Source organism: Mycteria americana, chromosome 4 (assembly GCF_035582795.1).
Source record: "Mycteria americana isolate JAX WOST 10 ecotype Jacksonville Zoo and Gardens chromosome 4, USCA_MyAme_1.0, whole genome shotgun sequence".
Taxonomy (NCBI): domain Eukaryota; kingdom Metazoa; phylum Chordata; class Aves; order Ciconiiformes; family Ciconiidae; genus Mycteria; species Mycteria americana.
Window position 1 is genome coordinate 32,896,156 of NC_134368.1, and position 15,755 is coordinate 32,911,910.

Consider the following 15,755-nt stretch of genomic DNA (forward strand, 5'->3'; position numbering starts at 1 on the left):
AGGACTCCCAGAGAAAGGTAGAAGATTTTATGCTTTGGTCATGGTAGAGAAGACAAATCTCACTGTTTGTCATGGAGTAATGGGAACCGCTCAGGCAGAGGATGACCAACAATGTAATGAAGTAGATGCCATAGATTCCTCTCAACACAGAGCCTCCTCCTGCATTACTGGATTAAGTCACAGTCCACATTTGCTCTGCATGCTGGTATTGTGGCCTGGGTGTAAATCTCAGTAGGTGTTAAGTAAGAGAGAACATCCAAATTAGATAGCCCAAATCCAAAATACCCACTATAAACTATATGTACTATTACACAATCTTACGCATAACAGAGTTTTTTCTCTGTCTGTACAGAATTACATTTCAAATTGAATCCAGGCACTGTATGCCACTGAATCAAATGTTAGGCTTCACAATAAACAAAGAAAGAGTCTTAAAATAAACTGTAGACAGACATTTCCTTTGCATTTTTGATTAAAAAACCCCCACCCAAAACTGCCTTGGGATGACCAGGAGAGCACAATGATTTCTAGCTGTGAATTTCTGTTTTGTCTTGAAGAATCTGGGGTAATACCAGGGCTAACACCATCCCTATTTTCAGCTCCCTTAACAGTTGGTCTTTAATAATCCCACAAGCCATTTTTGGTGAAAAATGTGTTCCAAGATGGAACAAATCAGCTTTTTCTGTTTTAGTCTGCTCATGCACTTTCTATTGCCCCTGTACAGACAAACCTTACCTTTGTAGCTCACAATTCTGTCCTTACCAAAGACTGAAGGTAATACTAATGGGTTAATACTAAAGGGCCTACGGAAGGCAACCAAAGAGTACCTTTCTGCTACAGGCAGTAATTAAGAAAAGCAAAAGAAAGATAAGTGTGTCAGAGACAAAAAAAATCCTAGTATACAAGACATAGCCTCTATTTCTATTTCAAACACACATTAAGAGCAGTTTAGTACTTATACTGTGTAATATTTGTTATTTTCTCCTTTGTCACTTATTCAGACTGAGTTTGGTTATGCTTGCATTACATTCCTTGTCTCCATCCCCAGTGGTATATAGTTTTGTTTTCAAAAAAGTTTTATGTTGAAGTGGAATAGGACATTGACTTGTAAAATGCTGGGAAATGCACATCAGGAGGATGCATTCATGGAGAGCTGAACAGCTGGCCAACAGAATGAACACATTACCACAAGACTACTTGGAATTAGTGAGAGAACTAGAAAGCACAAGTACAGGGGGAAAAATATTCTTCACTAGTTTTACATTGGATCTGATATATTTCAGACAGCTGAAACAAAAACTGTAAAAATCTCAAGAGACTGCCTAGTTTAATAGGGGCTAAATTTTAATCTCAAGTCAGAAACCCGTATTCTTCTACCAAGGAATATTTATCAAATTCACCTAAAAGAAAACTGTAATGTACTGACACCTTTTAAAAATCTGTCTTCAGACGATTTGTTGGTAGTTAACGTTGGCCAGGTATAACAACTACGTATCTTGCAACCAGTTTGGTCGGGGTAGGGGACAGAGTCAGATGTCTTCACATTGCAGGTAATGGGAGTGTACAGTACTGTGACTACATCTTGTAACTAGCCTTTCAGTTCATACCTCTTGCACTGTGCAGATAGGAATCTGCTACCCTCCGAGATCTTTTTTTTCTTCCTAATATCTGAAAAATTTTCCCTGGCTATTGGCAATCCTAAAAGACAGTTTTTCTTTGTGAAGCACTGCATTAGCATCTATCAAATCAGCCATGCAGCTGTCAAATCAGGCAATCCACATGGAATCTCACATCTTTCGCCATGTCACTTATCATGCTTTATAACACATCAATCAGCAAACTCACTTCAAAACATGCTCCTGGCCCAAACTAAAACACTACAGCACATATGTGCCTTAACCCACTAACACAAACCTAACTGAAAACAACAGAAAAAACTGCTTCTTTGGGAACTGCAACTCACATTTTAAAATTTTGGTCATTGGATAACACATGCAGTTGCATGCTGAGAATATAAATTCTAGTTTCCTCATTTTAGGATTGCAGATGATTTAGCAGCAATGGGAAAGAATATAGAATGGCTTAAAATTCACACCTGTTCATTTTCACAATTACATGATTTTGCTCAAATGTAAAATAACTTGCCTTACCATATGCAGTCAAATAGAAGAGTTATACCAAAGTCCAAAAATAGACAGAATGTGGCTTAAAATACAGATCAAAATTGCCAGATTAAAGGGTTCAGTAATACTTGCAGTTCAAACAATGTCACACCTCATTCAATTTTACTAGTTCAAAGACTCAGAATTATGAAAGCAAAAGCATCTGTGATAGGCCTATATAGGATAAGCCCCTTCAACCAAACATAATAAACACTGAGGCAGGTAAAAATAGATAAGGCAGAAAAAAAATGCAGCGGTAATAAGAATGGCGGACTTTTTTTATTCTTTAAGCAAATGAGACTGCTGGATTTCAAAGAGGAAGCTTTTGACATCTGCCTTTTTACACCAAGCTTGTTACTCACACAAGTATTATTTTGGTAGATGGGATCAAAAGACATCTAAGCATCAAATAAGAATCAGCCCCCATGGTTCTTGAGGATCCTCGGTGTGCATAAAAGCAAAAGTAAAATGTATCCATGAAATACATGCAAGAAAAAAATAAAACAGGAACTGCAAACAAAAGTTAAGTTTATGTACCCTGACATCTCTTCCTGAACTCCTTTCTCTTTTCTCACTCCCAGGAATTGCTTGTGTTGGTTTCCAGCCTGGGTATTCATACCAGTATTCAGGAGCGATATGCAGAATTACAAACAGACAGGTTGCTTCGCCTTTTAAAGGACCAGTTACTTCAAGATTCAGCTTTTTTTTGTTTGTTTGCTTTTTAAAAAGCTTTTTTCTCCCCTTGTGGAAATTAAGGAAATACATCCATACTCAAAGAAAAACAAATTAATTTCTCAAGTGACTATTTTTTGATTAGAAGTCAGTACCGTAACAGTAATTAAAACAACTGTAACAATAATTGAAACAAGCATATATATTCAGCTACTGGGTCTGTGACCTCCTTTCCCTCCCCCAAGTGACATACTTTAGCAACAGTAAGGTGACGTCATTAGAGGTCACAACCAGAACTTCAGAGTTTGACAGATGGGCTATAATTGAGCTACCCCCCTTTGGCGAACACAAAAAATTCATAAGTTTTTACAACAGCACTCTCTTAAAGCAGAGGTTGGTGGAAAACATAGGGACGGAAAATCTGTTTCTATTTCAGTTGTGTATCTGGTAAGATGGAAAATTTTTCAAGTCTACACAGATGGTAAATAAATTTCTGCTACATGAGGCAGTTCCTGGAATAAAGAAATTTTCTCAAATAACAACTGCCAAATCTTTTTTTTTCAGCAAGACTTATTTTTAACTTTCCCAGGGACTTGTTGAGAGAGCTGGAGAAGTGTCCTTTCACCTTCAGTATCCTGGTCTAACTCCAGAAATAGCCTCTAATGTCGTTCTCAGCATAGACAAGTTTTCTTTACACTTTAAAAGACATTTCAAAGTAAAGATCAAAGCTCTGCAATTATACTTTGCTGCTGGTAAACACTCTCTCTGAACATAGCGGCTAGAAAATAAGAAACTTCTATTTAAACCCTAAGACAATCATCAATGACTAACAGTGCTGACATTTAAACTGTCATTATTACGCTTCATGAGGCAATGCTGTTGACACAAGAGAGCTTGTCCTCCATGAACTAAGCATAATGGAAAGGGCTGAGAGAGGAAGCCCAGAATCAGGGACCAAGTCACCGCAGACCATACCTGCTAAAGAAGCCGTGAAAGAGACACAGAATAGTTAGGGTTTTGTCATAGTCTTATAAGTGGATTTGAGTAGAGATTTTGTGCAACTGTAGAAATGCGTGCTGGGCAAGGGGACTAGGAGCTATTATCACCACTACAAAACTAGCTCTTGAGGGTGTTTGGGACAGCTCTTCCCTTCATACCAAAGTGGAGTAAGAGTCGTGGAAGCTGCTCACCCTTTTCTCCAACAACTTCATATTCCCTTCCTAATCTGTTCATGTGACTGCATGGCTCTGCTTGGCTGCTGCTTGAGCCTGAAATCAAACCCTGTGAAATGATGCTTGCAAGGAGAAAAATACACAGTATTCTCATGTCACTGAGTGATCTTTCCCTTACCTACGCATAAGCTACAAAAGGTTAAAAATTTTAATACTGCCACACTGAGCTTAGTACATGAAGTGAGGAAAAAAAATCAAAGCATTTCTGAGAAGGCAGGAGTGAGGGGGAAGAATTAGTGATCTTAACATGCTGACTAGAAGAGTATGGATAAGATGAAGAAGGATTTTTTTTTTTGTCTGACAGAGTGTGGATGACCTAGAGAAAAAAAAAAGTAATTGACATTCTAATGCGAGGCTTCTGTTATTATTCCCAAGACAGCAAAATTCAGGAATATATGGATTTCTTCTGAACCTGATTAAAGCTGATTTCCCCACAGTCATAACTATTCATAGCCTTCAGTCTACAAAAACATAATCGATTGATTTAAAACATATATTGCAAAAGAACCTACAGTAAGAATTACAATAAGACTTTTCTAAAAGCTTAATAAAATGTTTGTGAAATGTGCTAAATTACAATTCCTGCAGAATATTTACCCACAAGAATATTAATGAAGGTACAGATATGGAGGAATTTCTCCCCAAATTATCTTTGACTCTGTTACTAGCAGTATTGAGGAAGGGTTGGAAACAGACAAACTGATCAACTGGGAGTTGTTTTTGTGAGCTGAGAAAGCTTTGTGCAATTAAGAGTTGAATGATCACTTTACATGGAAAATCAATTAATTTTCACCTACTTATTTTCCAGTCTTACCCCACCTAAAGACAGCCTCTCAATATCCCTGTGGTTTTTGTCCTATTTCTTCTCTTATTCACTCTCTAGCTATTTTACTTCCCATATAAATGTAAAGCCTAAACAGGATACTGCTCATCTACTACATCATCTTGTCATCATCTATCAAGCAGTAGAGAATATTTGTAAACAGGTGGGTTTACCATGCTGGAATAAATTCAGCAGATATAGTGAGGTGCGATGTACATATACAGTCACTACTAAATTTGTGTGAGATAAATATAACTTGGCATTTATCATAAGTGTATTGTTTCAGAAAATCTGGATGTAGGAAAGTAGTTTAGTTTACATTCCCAAATTTTTGCTTGTGGCCATGCTTTTTCATTTTCAATGCAATAAAGATGTCAGCTTTTAAAATATTTTGGAGCTAAAATTACATGCAGCACGAGCCATGAGCGTTAGCACTGCTGAATTTTTTAATGTATTTCATGCTTTCCTATCAAACAGCCATGAATCATATATCAATGATTATTAGTGCATGCAAACCATCTTTTTTAAGAAGGTTGAGGATACCACCCAAGAGATTAAAACATGTAGTACAAGAGCAGAATCAACTCCTTAAAGATTTTTTGTGAATGGGTATATTAGATAATACATTTTATGTTAAAACAAAAGTATCCAAATGAATAAGACACTCAGGATATCCAAATAGAAACCTTTGAATCTGCTGTGTGCAAAAATGTTTGGGAAGGAGACATCTTACAGGAAAGGATAAACTTCCATTTCACATAAATATTTTACATATTGCATTTTCTATTCTAATCCTTATGTAAGGTGAGACTGCAAAAACAATGCAAAACTTAAGATATGAAAGTTATTGCTGTAATATGGCACATTACTGAAGGACATCCTCATGTTACAGTGAGCCAATTTTTCATTAACGCAGTGTGCATAAGCCAAGTTCCTTTTGTTCATTGTTGTAAAAGCATTAGATGTCAGCTGTGACAGAATTATGAAGGAGAGCAAGGATCTGGTTTACATTTGCCATACATTTGCCCTAGTGCACACAGACACTCACACATACATATAGAGAGAAGCTGTATCACTGCCTGAATTTTTTTCGTAGGAGGAAGAATATCCCTCTAAATTTGAATTCATAACCATTTTAGGCCATATCTTCTGGAGCTGCGAATAGTTTTTGGCAGCAGAAATAGTATTGTTTCATTTTGTAAAGCCACGTTCAATACACCCTATCTGTGGCATAGACCTCCTTGTCTTTATAAACCTCCTATGTTGCCATTAAAAGAGGGCAGTAAAAGGACATAAGCATGAGCAACACATTTTTAGGTGTTTCGATCATATGTACTACCATGACAGGAAGCAAGAAAAAACAAAACAAAACACCATGAACAAAAAAACCCCCAAACCTGTGGAAAACACTTTGCAGATGGCTCCCACCCTGCTGCAGTTCAGCGCATGGAAGGGTTCTCTTAGCTTGTTTGCTTTTAACTGCTGCATGGGAATTGGTCAGATACCTGTGGACTTACCCACCACCATACTACTACAGCCAAATACTCCTTGACAGCAGTGGCAAAGACCTCACTGCTGTAAAGCCTCAGCCCCCAGAGCTGGCCAGGCTGGGCTGCTCTTCTGTGCCTCCTCCTCAGACACAGCACCACTAACAGAAAAGCTTTTGCTTTCAGCACAGGTCACGTCTGCAGCAGAAGACTGTGCTGAAAAAGCTGCTCTGCCATAGCTATGGCTTCAAAGGCTCTTTAACGTAGGCAGTGGTGCTCTAATACTGACTTTCCAGGTTACTGCTGTATTTACTGGGTTTTCATGGAAGTTGTATTTGTGTGCCTCTCGGATCTCTCCGTTTTCACTTGATTGTTAATTCAAACTGAATGTTAAGCTCGTGAAAGTGCCAGATGAACAGTTCTAGGAAGCAAAGTCATTTTTTAAAATTTTTCTTTAACCAATGGAAAAGTGTGTTGTGGATAATGATGTCATGTAACCCAGAAGGTTTTGCCAAAGTGTTTTAATTCCACTTCCCGTTTGCTAAACTGTTAAATTTGTTTTTTGCGTACTATGCCCATTCATTTCTTTCAAGACAGCTTTCCTCAAAATGTGGTGTTAATTACAAATCTGGTGTCATTTTAGGAAGTGGTCATTGGTCCATTTAACCTGACCTACAACTGAGAATTTATAGACTACAAACAGGAAATAATTGGTCCTTACCAATCAGAACTTTTAAAAGATTCATTTTAAAAACAAACGTTTTAAAAGTTTTCTTCCAGCCAATTATTGCAAACCTGGACAAAATTAGAAATTTCTGAGTATAAACTGCATGAAACTAAAGCTCTCTACATCGGTTCCTAGAAGCATGTAATATCAGTTTGGTGAAGTGATAATGTGTGACTATGAACCGTGTATAAATACAAATACTTTCATGACCATTTTAGGTAGCTGAACTCCAACTAATGCATAACTTGACGTGCAACAGTCTCTTGGTTTGCAGTCTAGACAACGCTGGCAGCCTTTAAAATTTATTGCTGAACACTGTCACAAAAATGTGTCAAAGTAAAATTTGCATAAAGGTTATACTGTAATGGCCTGGCAATCATCCCATCCTGTTCTGAGCTTGTTTTAAATACTTTTCAGATTGTTTGAAATACATCATACTTCAGTCCAAACACAAGGAAGTCTGTGGGAAAGCATTCTTTAGCTTCCCAGATGGAGATAATATTTATGATACATATTTTTGTTGAGAGCAACAGAGAAAATTCATGGTCATGTAACCACAATAATAGGAGTGCTTTATGACCACCAGTTTCTACTAATTACCATAGATAATATGCATAATTTAAAAAACTTAGATCCAACTGTTTTAGTCTATTTATATTTTTGAACCACATCTTCATTATTAAATGGTAAATTTAGGAAGCAAGTTTTCAGTGCAGAAAAGAGAAACAAATATTCATCACAGCCAAGAAGGTTTCAGTTTTTTTAAAGAAATCATACTATTTGTTTTGCTTTACTTGCAGCTCTTGCCAGATTCTTCCCAATGCCTTCAAAATTATGACCATTTAATAGCAATGTGCAAATGCAGCAAATTCTTTGTGGTGAAGCAACTGTGGATCTCAGTATTAGTTGCCCACTGTACTAATACTACAGACTGTAGCTCTGAGACATGTGGGTAGCAACTAACCTTTCAAAAAGCTGTTGTGACTTAGGATCTCTCATCAATTTTTGATGGTGTTCATGTTCACATTATGAGTTCGGAAAAACAGATCCACGCTCTTTCCTAAAACCTTTACAAAATTTGAAAAGCATTTAGAAAGTCTGAAAATGACAGGAGATGCAGAAATGGAACAAAAACAAATCAAAATTCCATACATGATAAAATAGATTCCCACTGTTTGAATCATCATCTTTAAAAAGAGATTATCAGATTTCCCATATTTGCATTTGCCATTGTCCTTCACAAAACTAAGAAAAAACATTCCCTACATGGCAAGATTATGCTATTAATCTCCGTATGTGAAAATGAAGCTATTCTAGCGTAAGTGCAGGTCTGAATTGTACAGGAAATATAGTTAGAGAACATATGATTTGAAAGTAATTTTGCTGTGATAGTGGTTCTGTAGTAACTAGCTTCTGTAGTCTCTAAGGTTACAAATTATTATCACACCCAAGTTCAGAAAGGCACTTAAACATACTCTTAAGAACATGGTAGTTCCACTGACATCCATTAATATTTTTTTAATGTCTAGATTTAAGCAGTGAAGCCTTGGTCTCCCATGACCACACCGAAGCAGTGAAGCCTTGGTCTCCTACAACCATCCAAACAACATTCATTGTTGTCCACATTTTCAGAATTTCTAATGATCATTATAATCTGAGAATGCAGATTTTTTTCCTGGTTTTTGGATTGCTCCACTAGAATATTCTTAGGACGATTATTTTTAAAAAATACTCAATAGGAAAACATAAACTGTGGGAAATGAATGCATTTATACATCACATTTTGCAAAGGTCCAATTAAAGATAATTGACTTTGAAAGTCACCAACTTTTAGAGTTGTCATCTTCCTCTGGCTGACACACATTTGCAGACTGAATCTCAGAAAATGGTAAATTCAATTCCCCATGATAAAAATCAGGATACAGCAAAATGCACATTTGAATTTTTAATTAAGATTTCCTGTACATTCCTGTTGTTTTTATTTGTACTTTTATCTTCTATGCTTTTCTTTCCTATACTGACCTGAGTTACTGTTACAATGCAACACTAACAAGTGTGCATCACTGACAATCCTACATATGCCTACATATTACTACTTATGTAGTAACAGTTTAGACTGGATCCCTACTAAACCATCTTCTATAAAAATATACACTTTAAGAGTCTTAAAAGCTAAATTAAAAATTGGTATGGAAAAAGAATTAATCATTAAATTATCCCCATTCTACAAAGACAGAAGTGAGGTAAAGGGAGATTAAGACTTCAGAAAGACATATTTGTGACAGGCCTGGAAACTCGGTCTCTGGTATTTTAACAGCAATAAAATAAGAAAAAGATCTAAAATGTTCAATACTATTGTTCACAACCTACTTACTTTACTTTTAAAATAAGAATCTAATGCTGACAAGTGAGTGCTCAGTTGAAAAGGATTATGCAATGTGAATAGTAGAGATGGCAGGGAAAAAATTGTCAGGAAACTATTTCAGTAAAATAGGTAGCTCTTATGATTTTCTTTTTGGAAGCTTTCCTACCTCTCCCAGGTACCTTACTGGGAGGACTAAGCCAGCAGGCAAGGCTCCATAGGCTTCCTGTGGAGTCAATTTACAGGGAGATACAAGCAGAAGCTCCTGGAAGAACCTAACTTTCTAACTCGCCATAAAAAGCATAGTTTTAACCTTGTAAAACAGAATTTATTACAGATTGTAATGGAAGGAAGTCGGCCTTCACATCTCTTGGGCAAGCATAATACTCAAGTAGCAAATATGGATGGAAAGGCTTGAATTCAACTAAGCGATTTTTTTGTTTTCTCACATTAGTACAATTGTAATTGATGAAATAATGAAAAAACTTTATTGCAACAGTACAGAAAATGCAAAACTGCACTTTAAAAACTCACAGCTTTAATGTGGGGGAAAGGCGCTGCTACAAAGACCTGTGTCCCCCCAGGTGTTTTCCTGGGTTTCTTTCTAGATTTACTGCCATCCTTCTGATAATCTTTTTCTTAAATTAATTTGCATCTCATTAACACTGGCTGCTGCTGTCATGCTGACATTAGATGTATCCTTAAGTACCCTTTGAAAAAAAACACAGCATTTAATCTAGAAATCTGGATTAAAATAGTAGCAATAATAGTGAGCATTAGGAAATAGCCCTGACTATTACACTCTTTAGGCTTGTAGGAATGACTTTGAGATAACATCAACTCGAAACTGAAAAGCTTCTAGGCAGGCCACCATGAAGAACTGCAAGTAGTAAATATTAAAAGCAAAAGTCTCATAAAAGAGAGATGAGGAATTCGTACACCAAAACACTTGTTTACTTAATTCCTTTTTCAGTGACACATAAGCAAAATGTTTTAATGGGACTGAAATGCAGTCTGAGATTACCCGTGAAGAGAAACTGATACAAATTCTTCACATATACTCCAATTAGTCTGATACACCAATTAGCCCTTCCTGAAGCAGTGTTCTAGGCTATACCTTTTCTTGGAAGGAATACAGCTGACACAACAAACTTCAAATATCCAGACACCATACATCAATTACATTTCCTGAAAAATCAATCATTATGTATTGATTTCTTATTTCATGGCACCGTGGGATAAAATACTATAATCTCTAAGCTAGTTTGTGGATTGAATTTTGTTTTTAAATATTAACTACAACTTCCTGAGCCTTATTAAATTTGCCAGTACTTTATAATCTCTGATTTTATAGAATTTATTAATACTTTTAATCAAAATCTCATAGCAAACCAGAAGTTTCACATTAGAAGAGAACCCCAAAAGTTTCAGAATTAATACTTAATTTAAATAAGTAACCAGAACTTCAAATGCTGATCCAAAGTTTGTCTGAACTATTTTGAACTTGATTTCTAAGTCCAAGAGAATTTATTTTTGGAAGATTTACTCCAAAACACTTTCTATGGACTTCTCAAAAAATTAGTGACAATAGCCTCTCTCCAGTGACTGAGCAGTTCTAGAACCTGTTTCTTCCACAGGTTGATGAAAATAGCAACAATTGCAATTAAACATTGCACAGGAACATTGCTTTGAGATGCCTGAGAAAAGGGCTGCTTTCAGAGCAGCAAATTTTTGTTTTCTTATATCGTTGCAATCCAGAATAAAAAACATAGGAGATAGAAAAGTCTTTCATTACTGCAACGAATAACAGATTTTCAGTAAACTGTGTTTAACTGCAAGTGTAAAGGCATGCAAATGTATATACCTTATTCAAACTAAGAAAACAATTGAACAGATAACTAACAGTTTTGACACGTAATTGTTCATTTGTGTATGTTAATTCAATTTTTTTCTTTTGACATTCAGATATTAAACTATATTGTGTCAAAACAGCGCAAATACATGTGAGGAATATTTCCTGCATTTACTGTGGATCAAATCAGGATATACTTCTTATATGTTTGTGTATATTCAGGGAAAAATCTGTTTATCTTTTCAAGGATTCCGCCCCCCCCATCTTCTGCTACTATCTTGCTAAGCTAGTTTGTGGATTGAATTTTGTTTTTAAATATTAACTACAACTTCCTGAGCCTTATTAAAAAGCTTATTAATAGTAATTCTACCTTTTGGCATGTAGAGTACTTTTCAATACTCTATCTCCTCCTTTTCTTAAATGCAGGGATATTACAATCCCCTAAGAATTGATCCCAATGCTACTTGCTGTTATATATGGTGGTTTTGTTGTTTCTTTTTTCCCAACAGTCATGAGTCACTTTACATTTTATTAAAAATAATAGCTAATATAACATTATCCTACAGGAGAGAGAAATGAACAGTCACAGTTGGTTCTCTAGCTATTTTCTCCCCATTTATATGGAACAATCTCTAGGCATAAAAATTGAAGATGGGGGGAGTGCGAGAACAACGAAATACAGGGAACAAGTCAAAGTTTCTTTTGTAAATGGAGTTCATTACTGTTTCATTTTTTGGTTTAAATTTCATGGATTTTTACTCAAACTATTTGGAGTCAAACTTCACAATGATGACTTTCTACTCCTTTACTGATTCATCTTGTAAAAGAGCTGTCTTAACCTTGTTTTAAAAATTGAATTTAGAAAATACTGATTAATATAGTTTGTAATGCCACAGCTGTGATTGTGTTGGGGAAGTGAGTGGTGAGAACTTCTTGTGAAACTAACTATATGCCTCAACCCACCTTTATATGCTGATGTTGAATGAAGTAGCTTTTTTATTGAAAAATAATTTAAATTAATGAGTTAGAGTTCTGGTGCATTTGTCCACCTACTTAATATGCCCCAGCAGGGATTTTTCTGTCTATCCTTAAGCTTGATGAGATGAGCAGCTTGGAGAAAGCGTAAAATGGGGCACATGCAAAAATTTGCAAGATCCTTTACAAGTTAATGGCCATTTTTTCCCATCTTAAAATCAGTGTGTAATAATTAAATATTCTCCTTTTGTTTGTATTCTCTTAATAATCAATACTCTTCTGGTTTTGTATGATATTGTTCTCTAAAAGCTCTATTGCATTGTACATGTGAACATACATGCGAGCTGTTGGGGTGCCCCAAGCATTACAGCTTGCTCATTAGTTCCACGGATTATTCCAATATTTGGAAATTCAGAATGTACAATTATCAAGTGAAGTGACTAATTTAAAATCTAAAATTTATTTAACCCAGGAAAGCATACAGGAGGGTCTAGTTGGTGTAGCCACATATAGTTAATCCATTTATGCTTCTACTACTCTGAATCATTAATAACCATCAACTTCATGTTGTGGATAAACTGAATTGATTATCAGTCAACACAAAACCAGGAAAGCTTGCTTACTGTGGGATCTTTCAGTTGGACCTAACATAATTAACTTCTCACAATTAAATTCAGGTGCTTCCTATTTCCGAGCCTTAGGAAACCTTTCTGAGAAAGCAAAGGAAAAGAGTGTGCTGTGTATCAACCATCTGAACCCTGGTGACTTCAGGAAGCAAAGAATGCTGTAACAGCTGGACCTGTTTGCAAAAAGTATTTTCAGTGGCAGTACATCCATCATGACCAAAGCAATTTACTGAAATGGAGCTAATGTTGGTCAAAGATGCGAAACTAAGCCCTCAAACCTGCATTCATCTACAGAGCAAGCACAACAGATCCACACTGTCTCACCTCAGCTTTGGTTTGAAGACAGCAGATCTAAAGATAAGAGGGGAGGTCATGCTCTGTTGCCACGATTAAAAGCAGTTTAAAACATGGTAACGAGGAACAGGTTTTCAGAAGAATTTAGTACCAGCAAGAGCAGAATGATGTCTCCTCAAAGGTTCTAACATCTTAGCTGTCATAGAAGTACCTGAAGTTCAACACCTTTCTATGATCCCCTCAAGGTCTGGGTGCCCAAATATGTTTAGCAATTCACCTCCATGTGCCTTTTCCTATATTCTGACTGCTATGAGCACATATTTATGTCCAACTATAATTGACACTGAGCATTAATCAGACAGTGGTGTGTTTTAGGCCTTAACTGCACTGTTTGAACTGCTGACCTTGAGAGAAAAGGTTTTATATACCATTCCCAATCCCTTAAGTCTTCCTGTCACTGCAAAGCAAATACTTGACTTTTATGGATGGATTCAGTTTCAAGTCTGTTGTTTTTCTAATGTTTTGTTAAAATTACAAAAGTGGCTTTCAGGGAAAGTTTGTAAACATAGGCACATTTTTCATTACAGATTATTACCAACACAGACAGGCTTTTGTAAAATAGTGTATGATAGAGATAAGTGATAAAATCCTGCACACAGGAACTTTGTCTGTAGAAGTGTCCTGTGAACTTAGAGATAAATAATACCATAAGCAACAGCAGATCATATCTTTTCCCTTTTGCCAAACGTTTTACAGTTGTTGGTAAAGACTTCTTTAACCAAAGTGGTATGAGGTCAATCTTTCAGATCTACAGACTCCATCTACAGACTTCCTTTTACAGTGCACACAGCTTCGCAGTTGCTGCAGCCACATAACTCTCAACCTTCCTTGAAGCAAATCCTTGTTTTGCTCCTTCTATGCTCATGGCCTTTCTTAGTTTTTCTGACCATTAGTCTCACTGGAATTTTTATATTCTGTCTTTTTAAATATTAAAACAAACACAAATCACAAATATATTCTCAAATATAATTAATTCTCGTGAGTGTGCATTTAAAAGATGAGTACATGACCTCAAAACAAGATACAAGGAGATACATGGAAACTGGCAACTTTGAAGCTATTAAAAAATATAGCATGGTACACTGAGAGCTAACGTGGGCAGAGTCACAGCACAGTGACTATATCTGTACATAATAAAAAAAAAAGTTTTATCTCTATTTTCAAATAATGAATTATAGGACTTTGAAATTACATTATAAAAGTTAATCTTGCTAAAATATGAAATGTACGCATCAATATTAACAACTATGCTTAGTAAAAAAGAAAATGAGATACTAAAGTAGAGCAGCTGAGCATAGGGTTATAATAGTCATTTAGTTCTCAAATATGATGTTGATTTGGTTAATTTTTTTGTTTTAAACTTAAACTGTTTTCTACAGATGGATACATTTAGCATTTCTGGTACTGCTAGTCAGGTTTCTGTTTCTTAATTATAACTCAGAGCCATACTTACTGCAAGATCAGTTGAACAGTTACCATGTTAACTGTGATTGCATGAACTACCAAAGGAAGACTGGCTTTGAGGACTTCTGAAATCTTTTGCAAAAGTTACATACAGCTTCCAATCATATCAGTTGAGTGTTAATATTAACAAAGGGTTTATGCAAGGAAACGGTGGCCAGCAGCTCAGGATGCTGTGTTAGCATACAGTACTTTAGATATATGAATTTGTGCTTTAGTGAAACAGCTACTGAGGCACTACAGCTGATAGACACCCCCCAACCCCCATTAATAGAAACCAGATTTAAAAGAAACGGACAAAAGAAGCTGGATGATGTCAAATAAAAAAAGGCAGAGAGAGAACTAAACAATTACAAATTGGTTTTTAGCAAGAATAAGCAGCATAGCTGGGAAAGCCAGAATTTAAGGTGAATTCTGTAGTGCCACAGCCAGCACATCTCCTCCCACGAAAGCCAATGGAAGTTTTACTGCCAGGGAATCTGTCCATTAAAGTTTTGTAATGATACTCTTCCGTACTCTGTGTAGACAGTGAAACTCTCTGATTGCTTTAAAATTACAAAACAGTGTTTCAAACTTCTTTTTGCAAGAACATATCCTCATGAACTGAAAACCAAAGATCTGCTGCAAAATGTTTCCACTCCTTTTTTCCCCTTTGAAAGTTTTGTTGCACTTTTTCCCTGTTTCAATAAGGTTTCCAAACCTCTAGACACAATCAGTTTCCTAAGAGGGCTAATGATACCTGATAGCAGCAGAAAACCAAAAATAAAACCAAACCATAAAAGCTACTTATTCATTTAGCCTTGAGCAACATATATGAAATACGTAAAAATATATCTATATATGTAAAATAAAGTGAATACAAGGCACCTTCCAAATTCACAGCTCAGACATTTTCAGACCTTAACAAGAGCTCATGAAAATCAGTTGTTGTATAGACACTATTCGCAAAACCATTTGAAGAAAAATCTGACAAGTTATTGAAACAAGGCTGAAAAATACATATTATTTCCAACCAATTAGTC

At 36.0% G+C, this 15,755-nt stretch overlaps 1 protein-coding gene across 5 annotated transcripts in view; it reads right to left on the reverse strand.

Moving 5' to 3' along the window:
- DLC1 (DLC1 Rho GTPase activating protein) overlaps positions 1 to 15,755 on the reverse strand; it is a 238,546-nt gene that overhangs the window by 204,104 nt on the left and 18,687 nt on the right. The window lies entirely within an intron of this gene.